General features: G+C 43.1%; 1 protein-coding gene across 2 annotated transcripts in view; it reads left to right on the top strand.

Moving 5' to 3' along the window:
* Nucleotides 1-4,745: 4,745 nt before the first annotated feature.
* LOC132405790 (potassium voltage-gated channel subfamily G member 2-like) overlaps nt 4,746-13,341 on the top strand; it is a 55,504-nt gene continuing 46,908 nt past the window's right edge. Inside the window, exon 1 of one of the 2 annotated variants that reach the window (XM_059990873.1) lies at nt 4,746-4,763. The gene's annotated coding sequence lies outside the window, so the exon portion shown is untranslated. Of the gene's footprint in view, nt 4,764-5,197; nt 5,351-13,341 lie in introns of those variants that run through there. The other variant, XM_059990819.1, reaches the window with a different exon arrangement.

The raw sequence follows: 13,341 nt of genomic DNA, 5'->3' as shown, positions 1-13,341 counted from the left end.
TCTCCCAGTACCCCGAAAACTTGTCCTTAATGATTGACTCCAACACTTTCCCAACCACTGAGGTTAGACTAACTAGCCTATAATTTCCTCTCTTTTGTCTTCCTCCCTTTTAAGAGTGGAGTGACATTTGTCATTTGCCAGTCCTCTGTATCCATGCCAGAATCAAGTGATTCTTGAAAGATAATGACCAATGCATCCATTATCCTTTCAGCAACCTCTCTCAGGACTCAGGGATGTAGTCTATCTGGTCCAGGTGATTTTTCCACCTTAAGACCTTTGAGTTTGCCTAACACATTTTTGTTTGTAATAGCAACGGCACTCGCTCCTGCTCCCTTGACACTCACAGACCTCTGGCACACAGCTAGTGTCTTCCATAGTAAAGACTGATGCAAAGTCCCCATTAATATATTGGACCACTGGAAAATGATGCTGGTGAGGTAGTAATGGGGGACAAAGAAATGGCAGATGAACTTAATTCCTTTTAATCTTCATATAACTGAAAATATGTTTAGTATCCTGCTTTATATTATTGGCTAGTTTGCCCTCATGTTTATATTTTCCCTTCTTACAGCTTTTCTAGTTGCCTTTTGTTGGATTTTTAAAGCTTTCCAGTCGTCCAGCTTCCCACTCACTTTTTCTACCTTAATATGCCCTTTCCTTGGCATTTATGCAATTCTTAACTTCCCTCGTCAGCCATGGTTGCCAAGCCTTGCCATTGAAGAACTTCTACTGTGGAACATATGTATCCTGCGCCTTGTGAACTATTCTCAGAAACTTTAGCCATCCCTGCTCTGCCATCATCCCCGCCAGTATACTCTTCCAATTGGGCAAGCTCCTCTTTTGTGCCTCTGCAATTCCCTTTATTCCATTGCGATACTGACACTTGACTTGTGCTTCCCTCTCTCAAATTGCAGTATGAATTCAATCATATTATGATCACTGCCTCCTAAGGGTTCCTTTACATTAAGCCAGCCAATAAAATTGCTGTAATACAACTATGAGTGAATCTGCAGATGCTGGAAATAAATAAAAACACAAAATGCTGGCAGAACTCAGCAGGCCAGACAGCATCTATGGGAGGAGGTAATAACGAAGTTTCGGGCCGAAACCCTTCATCAGGAGTGAAGTAACATGGGATGGTCGAGGGGGGATGAGAAGTGGGGGGAGGGATGAAGTAGAGAGCTGGGACCTTCCCCCTAGCCCATTTCCCTTCAGCCTATCACTTTCCAGCTCTCTAGATGCATCAAGTTTGCATCTAGTTTGAGACCAGGTGAAGGGTCTTAACCCAAAACACCCTCTGTCCATTTCGTTCCAAAGATGTTACCTGACTCAGTGAGCTCCTCCAGTGTTCTGTGTGTTGTATTATTAGCTTGTCATTTAACTCAAATGGTAAAACATTTTGGTCACTATTTAGTTTGGATTGTTTTAGTTCATCAGCTCTTCCCTTCACTAACCCCATAACTTTTCAGTCCCTGAGTGACTTTTAAATGAATCCCTGCTTTGAATATGCTCAGTCACTGGTCATCTGGTCTCTTGAGTAAAAAAACTTTCAAAGGATCAAGGATCAACTGTATTCACCATATTAGAAATTTACCATGATGTGTTGGTGCGACATGCAACTATACGCTCTAACATTCAACAATTATAAAGAATAAAAAATTGTATAAAAATAGAGTTAGAGGTTAAAGTACAGATATAGAATAGAATGTGTAGGAATACATAAATACCAACATGGATTTACAAGTCATCAGCATTATAAAAAGTGGTTTAAAGTGTTTACAGTAATCAAAGTAATAGATAGAGGGGATTGGAAGGGACAACTAGAATGGCTGATCAGATTAACTAACTGGGGGAAGAAACTTTTAAGATAGCACCAAAGTTTTGTTTTAATAAACCTTACAACACTTTCCAGAAGGGAGCTTTTGGAAAAACCAGCTTGCTGGGTGGGTAGTGTCTGTAATGACTTTTCCTGCCTGCTTCTTTGTCCCGGACAGATTCTGCAGCAATGGTAGACTGTATCCAATGACCTTTTCTGCTGATCTGACAGCTTGCTGCAGTTTTTGTATATATTGTGAGAGGATGCTGCACCAAACCAGGCATTTAATTGGTGATGTGAGGATGTTCTTTATGATGGCACAGTAGAATTGCCACCAGTGTGTGGGGAAGATGGAATTTTACCAACTGATGCAAGAAGCACATCCTCTGCTGAGCCGAATTTCATTGTCTTTCACTGTCTCCTGAGTGAAGATACTTTTTCTTGTCTTTGTCCCAATGCCCAACTTCATTTTGATAATGGTGTTGATAGGGGTCCCATCTTGTGGATAAGACATTTATTCAAGGGCTGGTCTGCCCTTTAAAGAGGATGTTAAACAACTTGCATGACCATTTCCATCAGAGATCCTTTCTGGTATATAATAACTACCCCTTATTGAACACCGCCAAGATAGCTCCTGATTACAGCGTTTTAACTCAAAATGTCAACAGTTCTCTTTCACCCTATGGATGGTGCTCAAACCCACTTCTAGACTGGCTGTTGCTCCAGATTCCAGCATCTGCAGTCCTTCTGGGTCTCCGGCAGAAATAACAGGTAAGGTTTTGTTGTGGAGTGGAATGAATGGGACATTTAAAGGAAAATGGTGGTGTCATCACATGGAAAGGGGGCTGCTAGTAGGATGGGAAAAGGAGTGAAAGGTGGGCCAATAGATTGGGAAGAATGGCAGAATCCTTGTATGAAACCATTGAACTCAGTGTTGCCCAGAAGGCTGTAATAAATCTAATTGGTTTGAGTGCTGTTTGAGCAATGCCAGAACATGAGGTACAAGACCGGGTGATGAGAATGGGAGCGTCATGGGCAACAGGCCGCCTGGGCCACGCTTGTGTCTCTCAAAGGGATAGCTGGTCAGCTGAGATCAGATAATACACACAACTTAGTTCCAAGGTGTCTAACAAAATGGCCAGTAATGACATCTGGAGGATTCTGTAAGTGGAGTTAATTGTCATATGCAAAAGTATGCTGGGGTACAAGTGTAATGAAAAATGTTATTTGCGGCAGCATCATGGGCACGTGGATTCACGAAACGCACATTATCCAAGATAGCGAAGAAAAAGACTGCCAAACAAGACATTGATGCAAACAAAAACAATCAGTGACAGATCGATGTTAGTCAAGAGATGTTCGATTGTGTACCGTGCCGACGTAGGACTAGCGCTGTGTAGATCGTTTGGGAAAAAAAATGATGGCTGTAGGAAAATAGCCTAATTGTTCCTGAACCTAATTGCGCGGGACTTCGGGCTTCATTAGACAACACAAGTGCTGGTTCCTTGTGATATCCAAGGAACTGTATTTAATCCGGAGGAAACACACAAGTATCCTTTCTGGATAACAGTCAGAGAATGGTCCGGTGTGTTGGGCAGGGCAGGACAGGACGTGCGCGGCGCTAATGCCGCCAATTACGAGCACACAGAGCAACTTCGCGGTCCCACTGAACTGGCAGTGCAATACTGGATTGAAAACCTCTCAAATTGTTGTATCGGATGCGGTGGAGGGAGCAGACGTGTTCGTTCTATGGGGTATCAAAATCTACAAGAGGGTAACGAAGTGCAGTCAGTCTAACCCCGAATCAAGATCAAGAGGCTTGAGTGTTGGTTTGGAAGATGGAGGGAAATGCATACATCTTGCCTGCACGTTGCCTCGAATCTCCTTGAACTGGGTTAACGGGTCCTGTTCTCGCTGCGGCGCTTTTCCAGACTCATCCAGCCCATGTTCAAAGCTGATTGTGAGCACGGTGGTGAGGGAACTCTTACAGTGGCATGGTGCGAAGAGGGAGAGTAGGCATTCGAGTCATCGTGGGTGAAAGTGCGGGGAGAGTCTGTCCCGCTTCATTTCTTGATACCTGTCTTTGGAAGAAATCTTTGGCGATTTTCAGTTTAGTTAGAACTCTGCAATGATGTGGCCGTGCTTTATACACGTAACCGGGGCGGGTTAACCTGTATTTTTTCCAACTGGAAATTGTGAGCAAATCAACGGGCTTGCAATGAAGCGAAATGGGAAAGGGAACTCTGATCTTTGTGGAGGAGGGACGGAGCGTGCGATTTGCAAAAACTGATTTTGTCTGTAATTGCAAAGTGGCAGATGAGCGGACGCACGTGTGTAAGTGCCCAGGGTTTAACGCGAGGTCCGCCCACAGTAGCGAGTGCTCCTATCTGGAAAGAGTGACAGGGCTCTTTAAAATGTTTTCGAAAACGCTTAAAAGGGATGGGTAGGGGTTGTTTCGGGGAAAGTACTTGCGAAGAGGGGTTCACTGCCGTAAATGAGTAACGAAGGGTCCCCGACTAAATGACAGACTGGATGTGGAAGTGGCTGCTGCAATGGCACAGGCGCTTTTAAGTTGGAGTGCGAGAGTGAAAGGAACAGGAAAGAGTTGGTTGCTAGGGTGCCCTGGAGAGGAATGGGAGCGAGCTGAGGCAGGCATAGAGCAGTTGGGCCGAACGGCCTGTGCGTTTGCTGTATAACATTGTGTCACCATTCATTAAACAAACGAAGCCTGACATCGGGGGCTCAACTACCAGTGAGATCAAGTGATGTCTGGATTTTCGCGGGTCGATTGCGATCGCAGTTTGGGTTGGTGGGGGTGGGGGGGGGGAGATGGCGGACAACATAGTCCTCTTGCCATTTCTTGTTCAGCTGGCTCGTGGAAAGGGGTTAGAACGGGGCAAAGGACGGTCGTTGTACGCAATGAAAGCACGCTCGACTGAAGCAACAGGTAAGGCTGTGGGAATCCGGGGCAACAGGTCACAGGGGGCGTTGAACGAGCTGGTACAGGGGGTGGGGGGTAAAGCTCAGCTTTACTCCGAGCGCAGCAACGAGGGAGCGCTTTGTGAACCACTGGGTTAGAGAGTGAAGAACAGAAAATAAATCGGGATTGAAATTAACTTCAATATATCGCCATCAGCCTGCGAAAGAAGGGCGAGTGCTTCAGCAGACGCCGGACCCTGTCCACTTGAATCGCCAGGGATTTCTTTTAAAATATGATTTATGTTTAACAGAACTTACTTAACACAGGGAGTAGTTATCCGAAACCTCGTGCGCTCCTGTTTCTATATAAGGAAACGACACGCCTCTCCCATCAAAACTCGGGGATCTAATCGTATACTTCTCCGAATGAGACGCCCTCTCCAACGCAGTGGCTTCGAACTCGGCAATCTGTGCGCACTGAACGCCTCGTGAACGGGCGAACTAACTGGTTTGTCTCAAGTGAAAGACTGTTCTTGCAGTTTGTACCATTTAATGCATTGTATTCTGAGTGCGCGCTCGTACCTTGACTATCCCGGCCGATCAGAGCAAGCGAAGGTTAGTAATATCAAACAACATTCAATTGTATCTACATCGCACTTCGTATTATTTGGGATCCCTCACTTGTTCCTGCTTCGGGATGTGTGCGCGCTGTTTATTAGATTTCATCTGTACATTAGTGTTCTGTGTTGGTGTATGTGATTGTAGGTTGGCATTCTGCCTTTGGCTTTATTATGTATTTCTATATTGGGAATATGGTTGTGTGTTATTGTTTGGGATTCCCTATCAGGGTTTTGCTTCTGTACTGAGAGCTCTTCATTTAATCATGAATTTGTGAGTTGGGAGCTCTGTTCAGGTGTTCTATAGGGTTACCATTTCAATAGTCCTGCCTGGTACAGTACCGGTATCTTCAGTTCTTTAAACGGTTTATGCAAATGATTTATTGCAACATTTTACTAAATCAGAATCCTATTTACTTGGAACTTTTAGCTCTCATTTTAAAACAAAATACAAATCCAATTGAAATAGATGTCTGTTTGTTCTGTGTAGAAGATCAATTTGGCAGTTGGCATATTATACAAAAGCACTGTGGATGTGGAGGCTGTTGGTTTTGCAAAGTATATTGCATCTCCATAATGTTCTATGACATTTGTATTGTTCATTGTTCTGATCATATTTCCAACTTTACTCACAGTGGTTTTTGTTTAGTAAGTGCTTCCTTTGGCAGTGGCACTCTGAGATTATGAAAGGTGCTATGGAAATTTTCCTTCCACTGGCATTTGTTTACCGTGTTCTTGAGCAGTTTTTGTTGTACATGGTATGTGCAATAGGTCAGACTAGGTCTTTCCAACCGTGCTTTTTTTCATATTCTGGGAGTGAATCGGTGCATAGAAAACAATTTCATCCAATATTGCCAGTATTAGACATTTTGTGATACCTAAGGTAATACACACGTGAGCTTGGATTCAGTAATCACTTCATGTAAAAATCATAACTCTCTTGATTGCGGATCAATATGCAGGATCTTCATATTATGAACATCTAAATCTGCTGTAATCTGCAAAGATTGCAGATTTTGGATATGCCTCTTACTGCCTTTTTAAGCTAGGACACCCACCTCCCTTTCCCCCATTCAGGGTAGCTGGTGTTTAGGCAAAGGTGTGGAATCAAGCAATCTTACAAAGCAGAAAGTGGCTTTTTGGGACTGTCCGTCCACATCGGGTCTTTGGAAAAAGTACCTAATTTGTGCTACATTGCAGCAAATCTTTTCTTCGCACAAGCTCATACATCAATCTTCAAATACTTGTCGGCTTGCATTCTTAAAGATCCTCTTGAATCTGATTACTCACTACTGCAGGCATTGTCTGCATGGACTTCATAGAGGCTTTTGTCAAGGTCCCACATGATGGCCTGGCCCAGATCATATGGGATCCAGGTGAGCTAGCCAGCTGAATACAAGATTGGTCTGGTGGAAGATGTTGGAGTGTAGTAGTGGAGGGTTGTTTGTCAGATTGGAGCTGTGGCCAGTGGTGTACAAAAGGGACTGATGCTCCGGATGCTGTTGTTTGTCACATATATTAACTGTAGATGAGAATGTAGGTGGCTTATCAGAATTAGATTTAATTATCACCAGCACATATCATAAAATTTGTTGCTTTGCTGCAGCTGTATATTGCAGTACATAGTAATAAGAGCTATGAATTATAATAAGTATATTTTAAAATAAATTAGTGCAGAAGAGAGGGAAAAGATACTGTTCATAGGTTCATTGTCCTTTAAGATACCTGATGGCAGAGGGGGAAAAGCTGCTCCTGAAATGTTAATTGTGCGTCTTAAGGCTTCTGAACCTCCTCTTTGATGATAGCAATGAGAAGAGGTTATGTCCTGGGTGATAGGAATTCTTAATGACGGATGCCACCTTTTTTTTTTGAGGCATTCCCTTTTGAAGATGTCCAGGATGCTGAGGAAGGCTAGTGTCCTTGATGGAGCTAGCTGAGTTTACAACCTTCGGCAGCTTTTAATAATCCTCTGCTGTGGCCCCTCCATATCAGATGGCATTGCAATCAGTTAGCTTTTCATGGTACATCTGTAGAAAGCTAGTAGTGTCTTTGATGACATACATATTCTCCTGAAATTCCTAATCAAATATAGCAATGGTCATGCCTTCTTTGAAATTGCATTAATACGTTGGGCCCAGGATAGATCTTCAGAGATGTTGACTCTCAGGAACTTGAAACTGATCACCCTTACCACTGCTGATCCTTTGTTGAAGACTCTACTTTCCACCTTTCCTGAAGCCCACAGTCCTTGGTCTTATTGACATTGAATGCAAGATTGTTGCTGTGACACCACTCAAACAGCTGATTTATCTTGCTCCTGTATGCCACCTCGTCACCATCTGAAATTCTGCCAATAGTTGTGACATCAGCAAATCAATAGAGCTACTTAAGTTGTGCCTAGCTACACAGTTGTGGGTGTGGAGAGAGTGGAGCAGCAGCGTAAGCACACATCCTTGCGATGTGCAGTGTTGATTGTCAGCAAGGAGGAGATGTTATTTCCGATCCACACAGATTGTGGTTTTCCACTGAGGAAGTCAAGGATCTAGTTGCAGAGTGAGGTCCAGAGTCCCAGGGTTTGGAGCTTTTTGGTTTGAACTGAGAGTATGATTGTGTTGAACACTGAGCTGAAATCAATAAACAGCGGCCTAACATAAATATTATTTCTATCCAGGTGATCCAAGCCCAAGTAGAAGTCCAATGAGATTTCATCCACTGTATACCTACTGTGGCAATAAGCAAATTGCAGTCCTTGGGTGGGAATTGGTTCTAGCCATGATTAACCTCTCAAAGAACTTTATCACAGTAGATGTCAGTGCCACTGGGTGTAAGTTGTTCAGGCTGCTCACCCTGCTCTTCTTGGGCACTGGTATAATTAATTAGTAAGTTTGTGGATGACATCAACTTTACTCTTGTGTTGGGCAGTGAAGAAGGTTGTCTGAAGATGACACAAATATTGACAGAGGGGCAGGTAGCATCAAAGGTTACGGGGAGAAGGCCAGGAACTGGAGTTGTGGAGGAGAAAAAAAAGATCAGCCATGATTGAATGGCGGAGCAGACTGGTTGGGCCAGATGGCCTAATTTTGCTCTCTGTCTTATGATCTTATGGTCTAAAGTGACCACAGAATTTTATTCAGCGGGGAAGGGAATAGCAGATGGAAATCCAACAAGTGTGAAATTATGTACATGGGGCCCTTGAGAGTTGTAGAATAGAGAGATCTTAGGGGTACAAGTATGCATTTCCCTGAGAGTGGCAACGCGGGGAGACAAAGTGGCGAATTGGATGTATGGCATGCTTGCTTTCTTTAGAAGACGGGTAGAGAAAAAGAGCTGGGACGCTATGTTACAGCCGTACAAGAAATTGGTAAGATTGCACCAGGAATTTATGTGCCATTCTGATCACCATACCTTCAGAAGGATGTGATTCAGCCAGAGGGGGTGTAGAAAAGTATTCACAAGGGTGTTGAGGGACCAGACAGCTTGAGTTACGAGGAGAAACTGTCTGGGCTGGAACAGTTTTCTTAGGTGGAAGGGGGCTGAGGGGTGACTTGGAGAAGTTTGCAAAATCATGAGGGACATGGATAAGGTGGGTGGTCTCTTTCCAGGGGTAGGGGACTGTAAAGTCAGAGGGCGTAGGTTTAAGGTACGACAAGAAAGACTTAAAGGGGACCCGAGGGGCTAGTTTTGTATGAAGGTTGGTGGTCATGTGGAAATAGTTGCCAGAAGAAGGGGTAGAGGTGGATAAAGTTACATGTAAAATACCCTTGGACAGGTTTAGGGATAAGATAGGTTCATAGGCATAAGGGCCAAGTACAGGCAAATAGGAGTAGTTCAGGAAGGCAGAGTGAACAGCATGGATGAATTGGGCCAAATGGCCGATTTCCATGCTCTATAACTCTTTCAGCTTATATGTTTCAAATTTTAACAAACTTAACAAACAAGTCTTATGAATATATCTGACTCTCTCATAATTTATTTAGTCAATTTACTTTATCTCTAAACATTGTTTGCCGCCTCCCTGCCTGAGCACCGAGACACTCTGCTTGCTCCACCAAAGCAGTTACATTGTGAATTCCTCTATCAGACGTTGCCTCGGCTTCCCCTGTTCTAAGGAGAATAATCTTGCTTCTTCAGTATCCAACACAATTGAAGATTCCTTCCCTTTATGACTCCAACAAATCCTATATGAATCTTGCCGTCCTCCCTGAAATGTTGTGCTCAAAATTACATATAGAGGATTAGTATAGGATTGGGCACTGGTTCGAAATTGTAGTCCAGTATGTTTTGTATCTGCACTAATTAACTACTAATTAAGATCTAAACTAATTAACTAATTACTAATCTGTAGCTAATTAACTCATCAGTCCATCTTTTGCCATCTCAGCTGCAATTCTAACTCAGGGAACCTTTGGGTTTTGGGCAGTTCTCAAAGCACTCCAGTTTCTATTGCTCACAATCCCCCAACTGCTTAAAAAAGAATAGTTCTCTCACTCAGAAGAAGATGATTGGGCAAATTTTTGTGATCTGACACTGATCCCAAGGGTGACACATGAGAGTTTCAACCCTGTGTTGGCAGTTCTTTGTGAGCCAGTGAGCTGCATGTAGGCTGAGATATACAGTACATCCAGGCTTAAAGCAAGCACACAACCATACAGCCGATTGTGTATCCACACACAACATAGAATTGGGCAACAGCCCATCAGAGTCTGTGTGGTTTCACATGAGCAATCCCTGCCCCAGCAATTTACCCTGTAATCCATTCTCTTCACGTTCCCTGTAACTATCCTCTCACTACACACAGGGGACAATTTATAGTGGCCAATTAACCAGCCAATTCACATAGATATGGGAGGAAACCTGAGCACCTGGAGAAATCACACAAGGAAAAATACGTAAATGTCACATAGACAGCATCAGCAGCCAGGGTGGAATCTGGGTAGCTGGAGGTACAAGGCAACAGTTCTTCTCAAGGCATCATTGTGTTGCCCAACATCAACTTACTCACAGATAGTCAGCTTAACAAGCAGGGGAAAGAAAGGAATAGCAATCTTTTTGCAGTTTATTTACATCAAGAACTTAGAAAAAAAAGCCATAGAGTAATACAGCATGGAAACAGGCCTTTTAACCCAGCTCATCCATGACTACTGTAGTGCTTACTAGCTAGCTTCCTACATTCCAAGAAATAAAGTCCTAGCCTGTTCAACCTCTGTCTCTAGCTCAAGTCTTCAAGCCCTGGCAGCATCTTTTTAAATCTTCACTGCAGTTTTTTCTCTAGTTTAATGACGTCTTCCCTAACAGGCTGACCATATCTGTTCATCATACTCTGACTCACCAATTATATGCTTCAAGTTGGTGTTGTAGTACTGATGGAATTTGCAAATATCCACTTTGTCTTGTAGTCTCATTGCCATTTTATGCAATTCCAGGGAAGGTCCCAGTCAGAGTTTTGCCAGAATAAAATCTGGCATGATTTCTGTGCCTTTTGAGTTGCATTCTTTTTTAAGTTTTCACAGACCCATTTCCATTATGCCCTCACGAGGAAATCTGCAGATGCTGGAAATTCAAACAACACTCACAAAATGCTGGTGGAACGCAGCAGGCCAGGCAGCATCTATAAGAAGAAGCACTGTCGACGTTTCGGGCGGAGACCCTTCATCAGGACCAATTTGCCCTGCTGCCTTTGAGGCATAGGATGTGCACACCAGGCCAAGTTCATGCCAGCTCTGTGCTGATTCTCCCACAATGGCTCACTTTGTAGATTCCAAACCAAATGGCATCACTTCAGATTTGGCCATTTTACCCATCTTTCTGTATCTCCCTAGCACTGCTCAACTTTTTACTTGCCGAAGTTGTAGCATTGCTAAACTCCTCATTAGCAAGTCCAGCCTATTTACATTAGGAAGTAATCACAGATCCTAAAGCTAGCCCAGGAGGACATTCCAAATTTCACAGGGCTCTGGGAGTTAACATGATGGGAACATTACACCAGTCACTAAGTGAGGAACTCATATGGTATTAAGATTAGGATGCAAAGAAGAACTGTTTGATTCCAAGTTAATAGTGTTGACCTGAAATGTTCACTGTCCGTTTCCCTTTGTAAATGCTGCCTTTTGCTTGAATTCCTCCAGCAGTTTGTTTTGCTGCAGATTCCGGCTTCTGCAGTCTCTTGTATCTCTTTGGGTTCCTCAGCTGTGTTTAAGATTTCCTGACCATCCCAGTGAGATGGTAAACTTACTTTTTCAGTTAGAACAGGAGTTTGCAACCTTTAATGTCCACGGACCATTAAGTAAGGGGTCCATGGACCCCAGGTAGGGAAGCCTTGAGTTAGAAGAAGGACTAAGATTTGGAGTCTATTTGACAATTTCTTGTGTGTTAAATTACCTGTGGAGCCATTAACACTCCCTTCCTGTCTGAAGTCATACACATTGTTCTGAGACACATTTTCCTGGAACTAACTTGAAAGAGGGACATAGCAGAGTGAATCAATAGCACAGTTAGGAAGCTGCCTTGTGCATTAGAAGCACTTATTGAAAATACATGCAGTGATAAAATGACCTCGGCAGGCAGCAATGAATGGTTAATGCAAAAGACATTTGAAATAAGCTCATTAACTCCAGTAGGCAAAGGAAGTTAATGAACCTGACTGGGCTGTGTGGGACATTCGAGGATGATAGTTGCACAGGGAATTGCTCTTTACTTTTACATTTAGGCTTTTTTAAAATTGTAATACCACCATTGTGGTAAGGGATCATTGCAGGGAAGAGGAAGAATGATTAATCATTATCCGAGAGTTGCTAAGTTGATTTTTCTAAAGCGTGCTGAAGAAAGCTTTGATTTCTCTCTCGTTCATCAATGTCATTATGGTTGCAAATATTTGTTAAATACCCAAACGATTGAGTCTGCGATAGGCCATCTTCACTTATTGTGGCCCAGATTAAAATTATGGGTAATGTAATAATGCTGTGTTTTGCTCATGAGCAATCATCATATTTTGCAAGTTCTCAGTAAATGGCTGCTCTTTCTTTGAGATGTCGGAATAACATAGCAGGTAACCATGAAACCACAGGCAGAGGGTTTACATCAGAGAAGACTCGTGTGTGTGTGTGTGTGTGTGTGTGTGTGTGTGTGTGTAATAAATGATTACAGTTTTGCAAGTTAGTCTGAATCATGTTCTTGTGTGACGGTTGTAGAGTCTGGGTTGCTAGTTTATGATTGGGTGGCATTTGGCTCTGTTGTTGTTGGAGTTGTCCTGATGGCTCTAATCTTCCCAATCAATGGAAATACCAATGCTAGGATGGCATTTATTGACTATAGCTCAGTGTTCCGATAGTCCTGAATGAAAAGCTCCAGAACCTGGGTCTCTGTACCTCCCTCTGCAATTGGATCCTCAACTACCTAACTGGAAGACCATAGTCTGCTTGGATTGGAAATAACATCTCCACCTACCTCACTGACAATCAACACTGGCACACCTCATGGACGTGTGGTTGGCCCATTGCTCTACCTCTTTACACCCATGACTGTATGGCTAGGCACAGCTCAAATGCCATCTACAAATTTGCTGTTGATACAACTATTGTTGGCAGAATTCCAGATGGTCACAAGAAGGCACATAGGAGCAATATATGCCAGCTGGTTCAGAGGTTCTGTAACAACCTTACATTCAATGTCAGTAAGGCCAAAATGATTGTGGACTTCAGAAAGGGTAAGATGAGGGAACACATACCAGTCCTCATAAAGGATCAAAAGTGGAAAGAGTTAAGCATCTTCAAGTTCGTGGGTATCAGTATTTCTGAGGATCTATCCTGGACCTAACATATTGAGCTATTAAGAAGGCATGACAGCTACTATATTTCTCTAGTGGTTTAAGGAGACTTGGGATGTCAACAAAGGCACTTGCAAATTTATACAGATGTAGTGTGGAGCGTATTCTTATTGGCTATGTCATTGTCTGGTATGGTGGGTGGGGCTGCTGCACAAGATCGAAATAAA

The sequence above is a fragment of the Hypanus sabinus genome, chromosome 1, assembly GCF_030144855.1.
Source record: "Hypanus sabinus isolate sHypSab1 chromosome 1, sHypSab1.hap1, whole genome shotgun sequence".
Lineage (NCBI taxonomy): Eukaryota > Metazoa > Chordata > Chondrichthyes > Myliobatiformes > Dasyatidae > Hypanus > Hypanus sabinus.
Note: the sequence above shows the minus strand (reverse complement) of the source record. Positions and strands in the feature narration are given on the sequence as shown.